Source organism: Argiope bruennichi, chromosome 5, assembly GCF_947563725.1.
Source record: "Argiope bruennichi chromosome 5, qqArgBrue1.1, whole genome shotgun sequence".
Classification (NCBI taxonomy): Eukaryota; Metazoa; Arthropoda; class Arachnida; order Araneae; family Araneidae; genus Argiope; species Argiope bruennichi.
The window spans coordinates 124,236,017-124,250,669 of record NC_079155.1 but is presented as its reverse complement, the minus strand read 5'-3'; the positions used below and the strand labels follow the sequence as shown (position 1 = coordinate 124,250,669).

Sequence of the window (14,653 nt, the reverse complement as noted above, 5' to 3'; positions counted from 1 at the left end):
ACTACATAGACAGAAGAATATTTCCTATCCATCGCAAATAGATAACAGAATACCCATCTAGAAAGATGGCAAGGGAAAAGAATAAAAAGGCTATTCTTTTATCAACAAACTTCTTGGAGATTCAAAATTTTGACTAAAAGGGCATAAAAGTAATTAGATGATAATGTAACATATGACGAATAATTCTTGGAACATTTTAAAATCTTATTTCAGTTTCAAAATACTTAATTAAAAATTGTGTTTTAACACTTAAGCATTAAAAACTATATAAATTATTATTTTTTTAATTTTAATTGTTGTCAATTAAAAATGCAACATTTCTACTTTCTACAACATTTTTACTTTCTCGTAAGCGAAGTATAAAGAAAGAATTGTAATCGTCAAAAAAATGTGAACATATTTTGATGAATCTCTATGGGGGGAGGGGGGTTCGGGAATAAGTTTCGGGAAGTTTTACTCAATCCAGTTTTCTGTATTATTGGCAGTTAATTACAAATATATTATTTCTATTTTCATCGTCGTTCGTTAAAAACTAGCATTTCTTATGTTTTTTTTCTGTCTTAATCGTCATTCAGTTAAAGCCTGATTTGTATAAATTATCATCCTTGTAAATAATTATTGTATAAATTACCATACTTAAAACCTTAAATATCGATCAACACGTGATAGTATAATTAGTAAATAATAAAATTATACTTTGCAGCTGTTATGTTCATCTAATATTATACTTTGTTGCTCACAATTAATAATTGCTCATAATTATAATACCTCAAAAACTCTAGGAGGTTTAAGACAAAATGAAATTTTTAGATTGCAAAAGGGTAGTTGATTTTTTCTTTTTTCTTTTTTTAGATATGTAAGAATTTCCTGTTACAATTGTTATTTTAAAAGACGCATTTTTTAAAAATTTTTTAACTTTTACAGCTGTTTTTTTAAAAAGTGCAGAAAAAGCGAAGTGATTTATAAACAAAATTTTAAAATGTTGCTGATCGTTTAAAATTAGATTGTAACTCATGTGTATCATCTCGAATGATAATAAATAGACTGATGCTCATCGGATTCTCTCTCTCTCTCTCTCTCTCTCTCTTTGGACTAACAACAAACAAATAAGTGAAAATTTGTAATCATATTTTTTCAGTAGGTGCTTTACTAGCTAAAAAGTTACTTCTTAAGGTCCTAAATTTAATATGAACATATTTCGCAGGATTTTTTAAAAAATTTTAATAAGGTATTAAATTTATCAAAAAATGCCATTAATTCTCTATTTTTAAATGTGTGTAAAATAATAACGACACAAAAGCTAAATTTACACACTAAAAGATTTTAATAATTATTTTTCTGATAACCTAGTATCATAAATTTCTCTTTTACTTTAAATGTTTTTTCTTAGAATTATTTTCTCATAATATTCGCATGTTTTTCCCATTTTAAAATGTACATCAAAAAACTGTTTGTTCTGTTTCACAATAGTGAACCAAATTTGATATTTAATTTCATTTTTATTTCTTACTTATGGGAAATAATATTTCATTTCAATAACGTTTTATTTTGTTCATTTGAGTAAAATGATTAGATATTGATTCAATTTTACCAAAACCATTTTCACAGAAATTATAGCACTTTATTTTTTATAATTGTTAATTTCATCATGTAATGAAGAAGTACTTGGAAGTGTGAAATAGTCAATATTAAGTAGTTAAATAGTCGTGAAACAAAACATTGGTGGAGAAAATTCTGAGAGCAGAAAATAATTAGAATATAAAACTCCATAGTAAATTACAATGGTTGAAAATTTTGATTAGCCAAAAAATAAAAATATATACCAAATTAAATACTCTGGATACAGTATTCACAAAACTATGATACATTTCCTCAATTAATTCATTTTCACGTTCAAATTTCATTCAAAAAATCATTTTGAAATAAAAAAAATACGTTTAGAAGACGTTTTTGCGCTCTCTTATGTCCTTTTTTATACCCTTAAACCATCATGTATTTAACGAAACCATTGTCAAATGACACAATTTATTTCTAATATCTAAATAAAAAATCTTTAAAAAATTTAATAAATTAAATAATTTTAAAAAATGTAATTCAAAATTAAAACTAAATATTTTTGTTGAATAGTTAAGTAAGCACTTTCCACCAGCAATGAAATATTTTTTAATTGAAATATTTTTGGCATATTGCCAACTGAAACGATTTTTTTAAAATCATTTGTAAGAATTTTTTATTCAATTTATTTCATACATTCAACCTTTCTTTTCTTCATTGAATCATGTATTTAACGAAATCGTACATTTAAAGAACAAATGCATTATTTTGTCCACAGAAAGTTTTGTTTCGGATAGGAATATTGCCAAATTATCAAACAGCTTTATTGTATTAAAGTAATTTTGGCAATGATAAACATCAACTAATAAAACGCTCGATTTCTCGTTAGAAAGTTAATATTCCCCACAAAATTAAAGTAATACAAAAATATATTAATGAGAAATATTCCATTTACGATAAAAGAAATTCGTAAGCATTTATTAATACAAAAATTATACAGGGAAAGTTGCATGGTAGATAAAAGAAAAAGGCCTAATTAGATTATAACACGAAAAGTGCTGAGGCTACTCTATTCTATTCATTTTGGCCATTGATCAAACCTAATTCAATAAAACGCTTTCTTTTTCTGTTTTTTTTTTCTTAATCATTTCTAATGCATATTTGCTTTTACTAACAAATTTCTGAATAATTTTTTATGTTATTTTCTCGACTATGCTTTATACAAACATCAGGAATTCTAGAATGTTTGGATATTTAATCATTCGTTTGATTCATTTACCCACATTAAATGTATTTGGTAATAATACCAAGATAGTTAAAAAGAATCATAAAGCGATTTTGTATTTACGACCTTGGTTTACCATTTCGTAAATCAACGTCTTTCGAGGGAAAAAAACCGAACATTTGTATACTTTTGATTCATTACCCATTTACTTAAAAGAATTATCTGATGTCAATGAAAGGATTCGATAAATTAATCTTTCTTCACAGTAATTGTATTGCCGAATGACGTAATGAAGTTTCTCTCATACTGAAAGAAACAAGCATTTAATACGAAAGAAGGAATGGTATTTATTTTTACGATACAAAATACTGCTGTAAGAGAAGGAAATGACTATAAAGAAGTATATAGTGAAATAAATCATTATATTTGTCCTTCTAGCTCCAGTGATCAATTTAGTTCTTGATCAAGAAGAAGAAAATTTGACAATTGATATTGCTTTATCTAACTCATGCTCTATATAACATCGAAATAAAATTGTTGCATTTTTTCCCATAAATAAAATGTATGGTGAATCTGATAATTGATGCCAAAATTAGTAACTTAGCCATGTGCATTATGGCTAAGATAAACCTCAAATTTCTTCTTTAAACCAGAATTCTAAAAAGAAAAAAAACTGGTCATCCCGGAGAACGCCTTGCATAGCTTGAAATTAGCATTTTTACAGAACCTATAGTGAGATCTTTGGTGAATTTTTTGGTAATTAATCCTAGAATGAGATTACTAGAATACGATGATGGAATTTGCTTTCTACCGAACCAATTGAAACAAAAGTTTGCCACAAAATCAAATATCAAATTTCAGATATTTAAGTCATTGCATTTTTGAATTATCGTGTTCTCATTAGGGATTGCAATACCGGACCAAAATTTCAATACCGGTATTCGGTAATTTTCAGATCTTAATACCGGTATTAGAAATTTTAGAAAAAGAAAGAAAACACAGATGTTTCTTTGTTTTATTTGCCAGTTTTGTTATAGAGCGTAAATATCACAAAAAATAATTTGTAACTTATAAATTATAACAGTATATAAAGAGCCACAAAAAAGTAAAGGAACATCTTATTTATTTAAATCATAAAAAAAGTGTAAATATCACTATTCAGTCTGGGGTACTATTACAATTTTTTGAAATGCGATCTTAAAAAACATAATGCATCCATTGTACTGTCATTAAGCCTGAAAAGTAATTTTGTGTAAAAATTACCAGCTGTCGAAAACGCTATTTCGGCATCTACGCTAGTTGATGTTACTGTTAGGAATGAGCGATATACTTTTTTCTAAATATTTACCTATATATCCCTCATCTTCAACTAAATCGATTTCTTGTCGTATGGTTTTTGATATATCTGATTTCTGTATTGTAGTTTGGTTCTTTGAAATTTTTTTATCTATAGCTAATTCTAATTTTTGTTCAAGAGACAATTCCTTTTCACTATCGACATTAGTGTCATCATAATCTTCGATAAGTGAACTGCATTCTTTTGAATGTGTATAAGTTTTTGGGTTAAAAAATTTAAGAAAATTTACTATAAACTTAATCAGATTTGAATTGATTATTTTCTTTTCTTCTTTTTCATCTGCATTTTTAAAATCATTATAATTAAGTAAATACCATAAGACATTTTCTATTTTGGTATGCCTTTCTTCTGTGTGATTTTTCAATGTAATATATAATTCTTCAGATAGTGATCTGAGCTGTTCTTTCAGTGACTACAACATGAAATTTATTGTTGCATTAGCTGTTAATAAATTAGAATCTCTCTGACATAATGCCTCAACAGTCAGTTTTATTGGAAGTAGAGCTGATGCAGTTATGGATATTCTGGAATTCACTATCTGAAAAATTAATTTATAAGTTGAAGTCGATTATTGCTTTTTCAATTGGATTTCTCAGTTTCAAAAATCGTTCCATCATTAGGAGTAACCTATTTCAACGTGTTTTAGAATCTAATATTAACATATATTCTGTTTTATTTTCAGTTAGTATATATTTTAGTAATATGTCATTTTTTATAGGGGAACGTTTAAATATCTTAACAATTTTTCGAACTTTATAAACTATAGGAAGCAATTCGTGATTGGTTAATATTTCATCCTCGTTAGAAATATCTTCTTCAGCAATTAGATTGTCATTATTTTCATTGTCAATATCACTCACTCTCACTCTTACTCTCTTCAAAGTTCGAATCCGAAGTTTCTATATCCACAGTATTTGGATTCTTCTGTTCTTTATTTTTTGATATAATACATCTATTACTCCTAATTGAATTCCATCAGCTTTGGATCGTAATTGTTGATTTGCACACATCAACTTTCCAACTTTTTTCATAACTGTTGCTCCATCAGTCGTTATGGATACATCTTCTTTCAGGGATAACCCATGTTTCGCTAATTTAGATTTAAGCAATTAATTAAGCCATTCATTAGCTAATTAATCTCGTCCATTAGGGAGATATAAAAGCAAAAACGTATACTATTTTGCTATGTTCGCGATACCTGAACATATAGTGAAGACCATTTTAAAAATTTCTAGTAAATACCGAAAAACCGGTATTTAAACTTGTGAATACCGGTATTACAAAATTGTACAAATAGCTCAAAATACCGGTATTGCAATCCCTAGTTCTCATGTGTCTAAAAATGGAACATAGCACAAACATTTGACCTAGACAAACGGTCAAGTCCTTATTGGATTTGATAAAAAAACTTTCATAGGTGTCTACACTATCGACGTTAGATCTCTTCGCCGAATTTTAACTATCTAGATCTCTTAATTTTGCAGTTTCGCTTACTTATATTCGAACAGCCGGATGGACAGACTTCCCCTGAAAAGATTTTCTACAAAATTTGATAGAAATCCGTCTAGGTCAAAGCGCTTTTGAATTATCTTTGTCATGGATAGACAGACGGACATTTTCTAAAAACTTACCTTTTGAACTCAGAGATATCTCTAACGTAGTGAGTTGTCAAAATCTCGAATTCGAATTTTTTGACGATTGCAATATTTTTTTCTCTGTACTTCGCATAGTAGAAAGTAAAATATAATCACAAAAGCATTTATGAAATTTCTCTTCCTCTTCATATGCGAATTCTGTTGCCCACTTTTATGAGCAATTGCATCATTTCGTGAGCACATAGTGCATGTGCAATGCTAATATATTGTTCAAATTCATCGGGTATTTTATAGAATGAAACCTTACATGATGTCACAAAATTGCATTAGATAATTTGTAGTTCAGTTTCAAGTGTTATCTGCTTGTCATATGCTTATGTAACTTTATGTGAATCGTCAACATCGTTTCATCAGACAAAAATATATTTCTCAGCGAAAAAACGTTCATAAAGGAATTTTTTGAAAGAACAGAAAAAAATATGTTTCTCAGGAACGAAAAGCGCCATAAAAGAAATTTTTTAAGGATAGAAAAATTATATTTCTCAACGAAACAATTAATGTTTTGAATGCAAACGAAAATTTTAAAGAATTCTTTTTATATTTTTTCCCAAATTTTTTTAAAGAAATCCACGTGTCGAATAAAATTTTATCTTAAAAACGGTTATTTTTCAATTGGGCGTTTTCTAAAAATCAAAGTGGATGAAATTTAAAATCTCTCGTTTGTAACCAGATCTTGATGAGAATTATTCTATTATGCTATATATTTAGGATTTTTTTTGTGTATGCTTGTTTTCGATATTCCGTTTGGTGATGAAAGTCTGCATGATAAAAAATAGGTATGATGTATATCATTTTTATGAATTATTACTAAAAATGCAATTTTTCACAGATGTGTGCAATTAAACATATGCTCTTACATTAAAAAAGAGGAATTGTATCAAAATTTGAATGAAATTCGACAACAGAAATAAACATTATTGTTTAAAAAAAAACAAATTTTTGTCATCGCGTGTGAAAATTGAAACATAAATAGAAAGTATTTAAAAATATTTATAACTCGCATTGCTATTCGCGTTGATTTAAAATCTCACTGCAGACATTCAAAGGAAAATATTAAGTGCATTTAAGTCAGCATATTTATTCATAAGTCTTAATAAACTTATTATTCCTATAACATCAGCATACTTTAATTAATTAAACTTTTTAGAACAAAATCCCTCCACCCACCCCAAAAAAACACAGATTCCATAGAATCTTACATAATTTAATAGATAACTTAATTAATTTTTAGAATGGCCTAAAATTAATTATCGGGTAATAGTTTTGAAAAGAAAGGTTAACATAAAAATAATCTAAAGCAGCAGTGCCAAACTTCGAAGGAAAATGCACTGGTCTACTTATATAATACTTTTACTATGTCATTCGGAATTCACAATAAAACTAAATTATTAATTTATCTGAGAAAGCATATGAAGGTAATATTTAAATTTTTTAAATGAATATTCGCATGAGTAAAATATTCGTATATTCGCATCATACAGAAAAATTATAATAAAATTGCAGCTGCCCATAAGCAAATAGCGTGCTTATTCCCAAGTGACACAAATTACTCATTTCAATATTTTTAAACAAACATTAGCATGCAACATCTATCAAACAATAAAAATGATAGTAAAATTACATTACTCCACCAACAAATAGTGTGTTTATTCCCAAGTGAGACAATGGGCATCTGACTTAAAGCAGACAACTATTGTATTCCTAATTAAGTTACTCAAAGACTGAGTCAATGAACAGAGAGAGTACATTTTTTCTCTGAACATCAAAATAACTATTATCTTGGAAATAATCCACACACATTGTATCAAAAGGTGGGCTCAACAAAGAAGAAAATTGTGCACAGTTGCACCATTAACTATCAATCGGTTTCTTACAATTAAACATTTATTTTAATAAGAAAAAAAAATGATCTGGCACTCGTCCAGGAAATGCAATAAATCTTTTTAACTCAAGATATAATCGCATTTTGAAAAAAGATGTAGTGTGGGCAATGAAGCGAGGGGTGGAGGGAGATAAAAAAATTTCTTTTTCTGTTCTGTCGCACAGAAACGACTCGATGAATTCTTCGGGTGTTTTTTTTCTCTGAGAAAACGAATGAATAAAATCTTCCCGTAGAGATCATAACTCATAATGCAGAGTTTCGTATGCACCCTTGGAAGCAGTCATCGATTTCGTTGGTTATAATACGATAGTCATCAAAGGCGGGCTAAAAGAAAGGAATGCTAGTAAATAGGTCGCGACGACGCGGCGAAGATCTTTTCATCGATTTTGTCGTTTCAAGAAAATCGTTTGCTGCAAACAAGAATTCGATTTTGTTCTGGATTCCTTTTTGGAATCCTTGTCATAGTCTCATTCAGAATTTTCTGATCATCCCCAGCGCTCCTTATGGACGTACTATCTATGGACAAAGTTTTATTAAACAAACCCGGAAGTGCTAGGAAAAAAAGAAAGATAATTTCGAACATCGCAGTCGCAAGAAACGTAAATGAATCGATTTTTTATCCCCTTTTTTGACAAATATATTTAAAACACCCTCCTTAGTGCAATCAGTTGAACAGAGAAATCTTATTGATTTAGAAAAAAAGTTGGTAAATGCCAGAATTTAGATTTTTTTAATCTTTATTTATTTTTAAAATGACATTTTTGATATTAGTTTTAATTCCTATTTTGGTGAAAACTCTATTCTTCAAATCAATTAAACAAAATTTAGTCTATAAGTTTAATTCTTTGATTATTTACTTTACGATGAAAAATTTCAAAGATATTGTTAAAATAAAGCTTTTTCAATTACGAGAAATTTTTCTATTTAATTAGAATTATGTGTTTATTGTCAGATTTAGACTGATAAGGAATAACGGCTGGTAAATGAAATCATTAGAACAGTTGATACATTACTACAATACGTGATCAAAAGTATTCGAATACTTTCGAATTTACACATTTTTCATAATTTCTTCAGAAACAAATAACGAACTGTCTTTAAACTTCGTCCGAGTACAAAATGTGATTGAACACACACTTTATCGCTGTCATTTAGTCACGAAGACATTGAGAGAACATCTCAGATATTAATGAAGAATTAAATGATTTTCCTACCTACATCTCAGAAAGCTGATTGTATTTTGCAATTTTCGTTTATCATTCTATTTGTAATACATTTTATTTGTATAGAAGTCATGTGTAATACTTCTATACAATTTCTTAAATATAGCAGGCTTATTCTAAAAGAGAATTTTTTTTTAATTACCAAATTTTGCTTATAAAGTATAGTTGTGCCTTATAAGTATTTTGCTATGCTGAGTTTTCCCCAAATTATATATACAGAATATATGGCAAAGTGTTATTGAAACATGATGTTAAAATCTAAAGATAATTCTATGATTAGTCATCCCAAGATAATTCCATAAATTTTAACTGCGCATCTTCAAAATCGCCATTGCATTGAGCTGGATTTCAATTTTTAAGTTTAAAGGAGTATAATCTTCAAACTTGATACTTCGAAAGTATATTCTGAATTCTATAAAGGATTAGAAATATACAAAAAACCCTTTCATGCTTACACAATAACCATTTAACTTAAGTAGTGGTAAATTAGGCAATATGAAGAACAAATATTTTTATTATGTTACGAATTATTATTATTTTGCACAAACATTAAATGTAAATATGGATTGTTAAACTCAGAATATAAAACTCATTCCCTTAAAGCGACTGTTGAAAGAGTTGGAGCATCGTATTCCAGCTAAATTACATCTCACTTTCGGTGACAGGGCATGTAAGCTTTCTTTTACAAGCGTAGCATGTAATTCCTGCAGAAGCACACCACAGACTGGTAAATTTCTTCATAAAGTAGCTTTTATCTTTACATCAAAAAGAAAACTTACCCCATATTTGTAGTTATCACATCTTCAGGAAACTTAAAGAATAAAGAAGTGTTCTTGCTAACTTTACACCAAAAGGACACCATATTTGTTGTTATTACATCTTCAGGATAAACAAAGAATAAAGAGGTGTCCAAAGGCTAATTTTTATGCAAATGATAATGAATGGCATAATAGTTTTTATGTATGATGTCTAACTTAAGATAATTTTGTTACGTGTGAATACTGATTTAATCAGTTACATGTCATGACTAATATACTAAATACCATTTCCTACATCTAGAGAATGAAAGGGTATTTATTGAACATCTAGTCTTTTATAGAATTTACTATAACTATTCGAATATTCAAATTTGAAGACTTTACATTTGCAGAAAATCACTTGCCTTTTAGCCACTCTTAGAGAGCAACTAAAAATCTGCTGACTATAACGCTGATAATTTTCTGAGTCTTAATGATATTCAAATAAAATGTTCATATAAGTTGCCCGATACATCTGGCTTTGAAATTATGATATTGAAAATGTGCAATATCATAATTCGTGCATACGCAGTTAAAATTTTAAAATCCATTTATTAAAAATGCTTTTATTTCCAAAAAAAAATTTTTTAATACAGTTTTAATTTTAAAAATGCTTTAATGAATGCTTTCTAGCAAAATCAGGAACAACTTCTTCGGACACCGACGTCCCAATGACTTCTCCTCCGACGCCTATCACTGCTGCCCTCTTTTCTTCAACCAAAAATACCGCATTTTATTTCCTTCATATTACCGCCTTTGATTTTCTCATTGGTGAACTTGAGTTCCCTATCACCCAATAGCTACTCAACAATACTTCCTCAATCATCTTCAGTCAATCGTGAGAATGTCTGTTAATGATCCATTTTTGTAGCTGGCCCTTCCCGAATACATGTTAATTATAATCAGTTTACAGCTAGCACTGGCTGAAATCGTCCACATGAGTTCGATACTTAATGACAACGGTTGCTGGGGATTGATCGTTTCTTGAAGATCTGACGAGTCTCTTCATAAGGAAAAAAAAATTAAAATCTGGATGTTTTGACGTTCTTCTCGAAGACTTGATGGATCTATTTGAAACTGCGGGATACACATCTGTTACCCTTTATCTGCATACAACAAATGACTAGACACAGTGACTCTATTAGTGGTGAGGATCCACATCTGGCGGTCCGCAGGTACTTAACTATGAGTGGGAAAACGGGTGACGTTACATCTTTTACCTATCTGAGGAAAAAGGAAAACGTTACAGTATTATATACAGCAAACAAAATCATTCATGATAGCTTCAAAATATTGTGAATTCTCTGAGAAACGTGGGAAGGAAAATCTATTCTTCATAAATTTTTGTTAGTATCATCAGTATTTCAGATTCTTCATGTTGAAATGTAAATTCCAATGCATTTTGTATATGGTTAAGTTAAGTTCGTCCAACCTTCCTGAAGAAATTAGGAAAAATGCGTAAATTTGAAATTGTGAGGATACTTTTGATCACATAATGCGGATGAATTGTAATACCCATACTTATTTTAATTGATAGATATTTTCCAAAATAATTGCAGGAAATTTTAATTAGCGATTAATTAAAAGTTTATTTAAATTAAAAATTGACAATCACAACACTCTACATTCTATCGTGATTTTTGATAGATTTTATTTGCTAATAGAAATTTTCGTAAGTCAGAAATTTAAATATTTGAAAAAATGGAAATAATTCTCTTCATTTTAAATAGTATATATTTTTGATTAGAGAAAATTTTGAGATTCATATAACAATAGATGAAAATAAAAAATTATCCTTTTTTTATTATTAACCAGTTGGGAGAGGATTAATCATTTGTCGAAATTTAAGAACCGTAGAAAACTGAATTCGGAATTCTTCAAATGAATAGCTCTCCCTCACTTACAATTGTGTTTCTGACTCTTCTATAAAGCAAAATTTCTAAATCAGATGATTTTAATTTCGATATCATTGCTAGAAAAAGCGAACTTATTCCATAAGAAGCTTGATGTTCAAGTATTCACGATGCTTTTCTTTGTTATTCTTGCAAAAATGTTAACATTTAAAACAATTGTATTTTTTTCTTTTCATTTCTTTTCCCCCTTTTTCTTTTATCAGACAGAATATTTAAGACAAAAAGCTCTCAAGTTTGATAACAAAATATTTTGTGAATTCTATCTGAAGTATAGATTTACAATATTTTGACAATATTATTCAGTGTTCACGTGTCTCTTAATATTGTAAAAATATTGTACATTATCTTCTATTACTTGAACGGTTTTCTTATTAGAATAATATTTTTGGTAAATTTTCTTTCCTTTCAAAAGAATTTTGGAAGTTAAATTGATATTAAAATATATTTTCGATTATATTTATATATTTTTCTGTTAATGAATGTTCCCTTATTTTATTTTCAGTTATAAACTTTGCTTATTTCTTCTTTGCCCTTGAATTTCAATTCTTATGAATATTCATCCACATTCTAAGGATCCTCACCGAACAAGTTGTAAGTAAGTTAATATTATTTACTTTGAAATTGAAGTGCAAGAAATGGCAAATCTACGGAAGATCAATAAAATTTTAATTTTATCATTATCTGTTTTATATTTGCTCTATATTTCATGATTCTACGGATTTTCAATTAGCGATCATGATATTATAGTCTAGGGCATCCTAATTCTAATTATTAAACTTTATAAGCTCATTGAAGCCTTTATTAAAATAATACCTTTGGAATGATAAAATGATTGTTAAAGAATACTTAATGGAAATACCTTGAAAGGGACATTCAGCTTTAATATTAAAAATTGAGTGCTTAAGTTAAAGAAAAAACAGTAGCGAAGGTAAAATACAAATTCTTCAGGCATAAAAAAGAGCATTTTACACTTTTGCCTAAAATATCGCCACGAAGCAAAACGATAGCAACTTTTTATAGCAACAACCGATTCTCGAGAAGTTGCGCTTTAAGGAGGCAATAAAACATCTTCAAGTGATCACTTTTTGAAGAGCGCGCTTTTTCTCGAAAAAAAAATTACATCGTAAAAAAGAAAGATATATTCACGTAATAAGCATAAAACACAAAATAAAAAAAAATTCTGTTTAGAAGTTTTATTGGGTGTGTAAATATGACTCTGTCCTTTTTTAAGTTAAAAAAGCCATTTGTTTTTTACAAAAACTAAAGATCGATTTATTCAAAATATTTCCTCTCAGAGACTATAATATTTGTCCATCTTTTGCACAACAAATGAATACCTGGTTTTAATCCAGTTATAAAATAAATCTTTAATACCCGCGTGGGAATTGAACCGTTCTCCTAAACGGGTATTCTGCATTGAACGGATCAAAATAGCAGTTTGAAGGAGAATACTACAAGTAGGCTAAAACGACCAAGATAAGTGGTCCTAAAATTCCTTTCACTGATTTGACAATATTTAGCTGATCATTGTTAAGAAGCCATTTAAAATTCAGCACATGTTTTCTAAGCTAAAATGTGTATCGCCAATTCAAAGTTTACACGTTATAAGTGGTGAGTCCACCTTAGAACTCAGGCTTAAACGACTTTCTTTACACTCCTTCTATAAAATTAATTCTAAATTACCATCCACTTTGCAACAGGGTTATTACGGATCGTTATTCTCTATAAAATTGTCTTTTACGCAAACTTTTGGATTCCGTGTAGGAGAGATTTTACAAACATTAAAAACATATATATTTTTTTCTTGAGATGGTAATTTCAGATATGCATTGCGAAAACATCTATATCAAATAAAAGACTTATAACTTAAGATCTCTTCTTCAACATTTAGCCGCATTTTTTAGCGAATACCTATACTATTGGGGCTGGTTGCCATTCTGTAAATCCTAATGTGATCTAATTTGAGGTGGAACGGAAGAAAGCCTTTATTCTTAAGCATTGTAAGAGATTTTAGAATCAGTCGAAAATAATTGGCATTTAGAGGGCTAGATGTTCACTTCTGATAAAAGAAATATTTTTTTAAGAGATTATAGAAAAAGCATCGATAATATTTTAAACAGATTATATATAAAAAATGAACTATTTTAATAGAGTACAGAAAAATCATAGATTATTTTGTGATATTCAATAAAATTTTTAATGAAATTTATTTAAACCAAATCAATTAGTGCTACCTAGTATTAATTTAATGAGCTGTGTATTATTTATGAGTATGATTGACTTTTATTGCAACAGAAATACATTAAGAATGTATCTGAACTGCAAATCCAACAATTAAATAGCAATTTTCTCTCATTTTCATAATTAATCTAATAGTTTTCGGAACTATGGATATTTTAAATGGTATGAAAAATAAAAAAAGCTATTTTATAATTCATCAGTGCGATATGAGTCAGTGAATTTTAACTCTTAAGGCAAAAAATTCACCCTGCTTTGGCGTTGCGGAGATTTCCTATCGAAATCACACTTTAAGAGTATTTTTTTTTGTAATTTGTGATGATCATTCGATAATTTATGATCAAATATATAATTCTTAATATCTAATAAAAGCAGTAGAAGATTGTAATAGGCATAATTTTTATTTTCGTGGTTTATGCACCAGATAATTCATTTGCTTGAAGAAAACGAAATCGTCTGCTTTCCTGATAAAAAAATAGATTTCGCTGCAACCGTATTTATTTCATCGTATCATCCTTCACATTTCACTTGTTGGAATTTCTGGTTCTGTCCAATATTTATGATAAAAAAAGAATTAGCCTTTAAATATTAAAATGACCAATTCTCATCGTTTCTCCTTATGTCCTCATTTTATATGAAATTCTCTGTGTGTGGATTATATATAAGGAAGTATCTAAGCAACCAGAAAAATTATTTAGATTAAATCCATTTCTTTTGGAGAAGGATCAAGAAGTTTTAATTCTAGAAACTTCGCTAGCTTTCAATTTTAAAAGAAGTATATCATTTTGAAAAAGATATGTTGATTTATT

At 28.5% G+C, this 14,653-nt stretch overlaps 2 protein-coding genes across 3 annotated transcripts in view; one reads left to right on the top strand and one right to left on the bottom strand.

Moving 5' to 3' along the window:
• The window catches only part of LOC129969416 (uncharacterized), a 147,659-nt gene that overhangs the window by 46,334 nt on the left and 86,672 nt on the right, over positions 1-14,653 (bottom strand). The window lies entirely within an intron of this gene.
• Positions 1-14,653, top strand: part of LOC129969415 (dual specificity protein phosphatase 19-like) — a 113,152-nt gene that overhangs the window by 49,896 nt on the left and 48,603 nt on the right. The window contains exon 2 of the mRNA XM_056083980.1: positions 12,109-12,201. The gene's annotated coding sequence lies outside the window, so the exon portion shown is untranslated. The remainder of the gene's footprint in view (positions 1-12,108; positions 12,202-14,653) is intronic.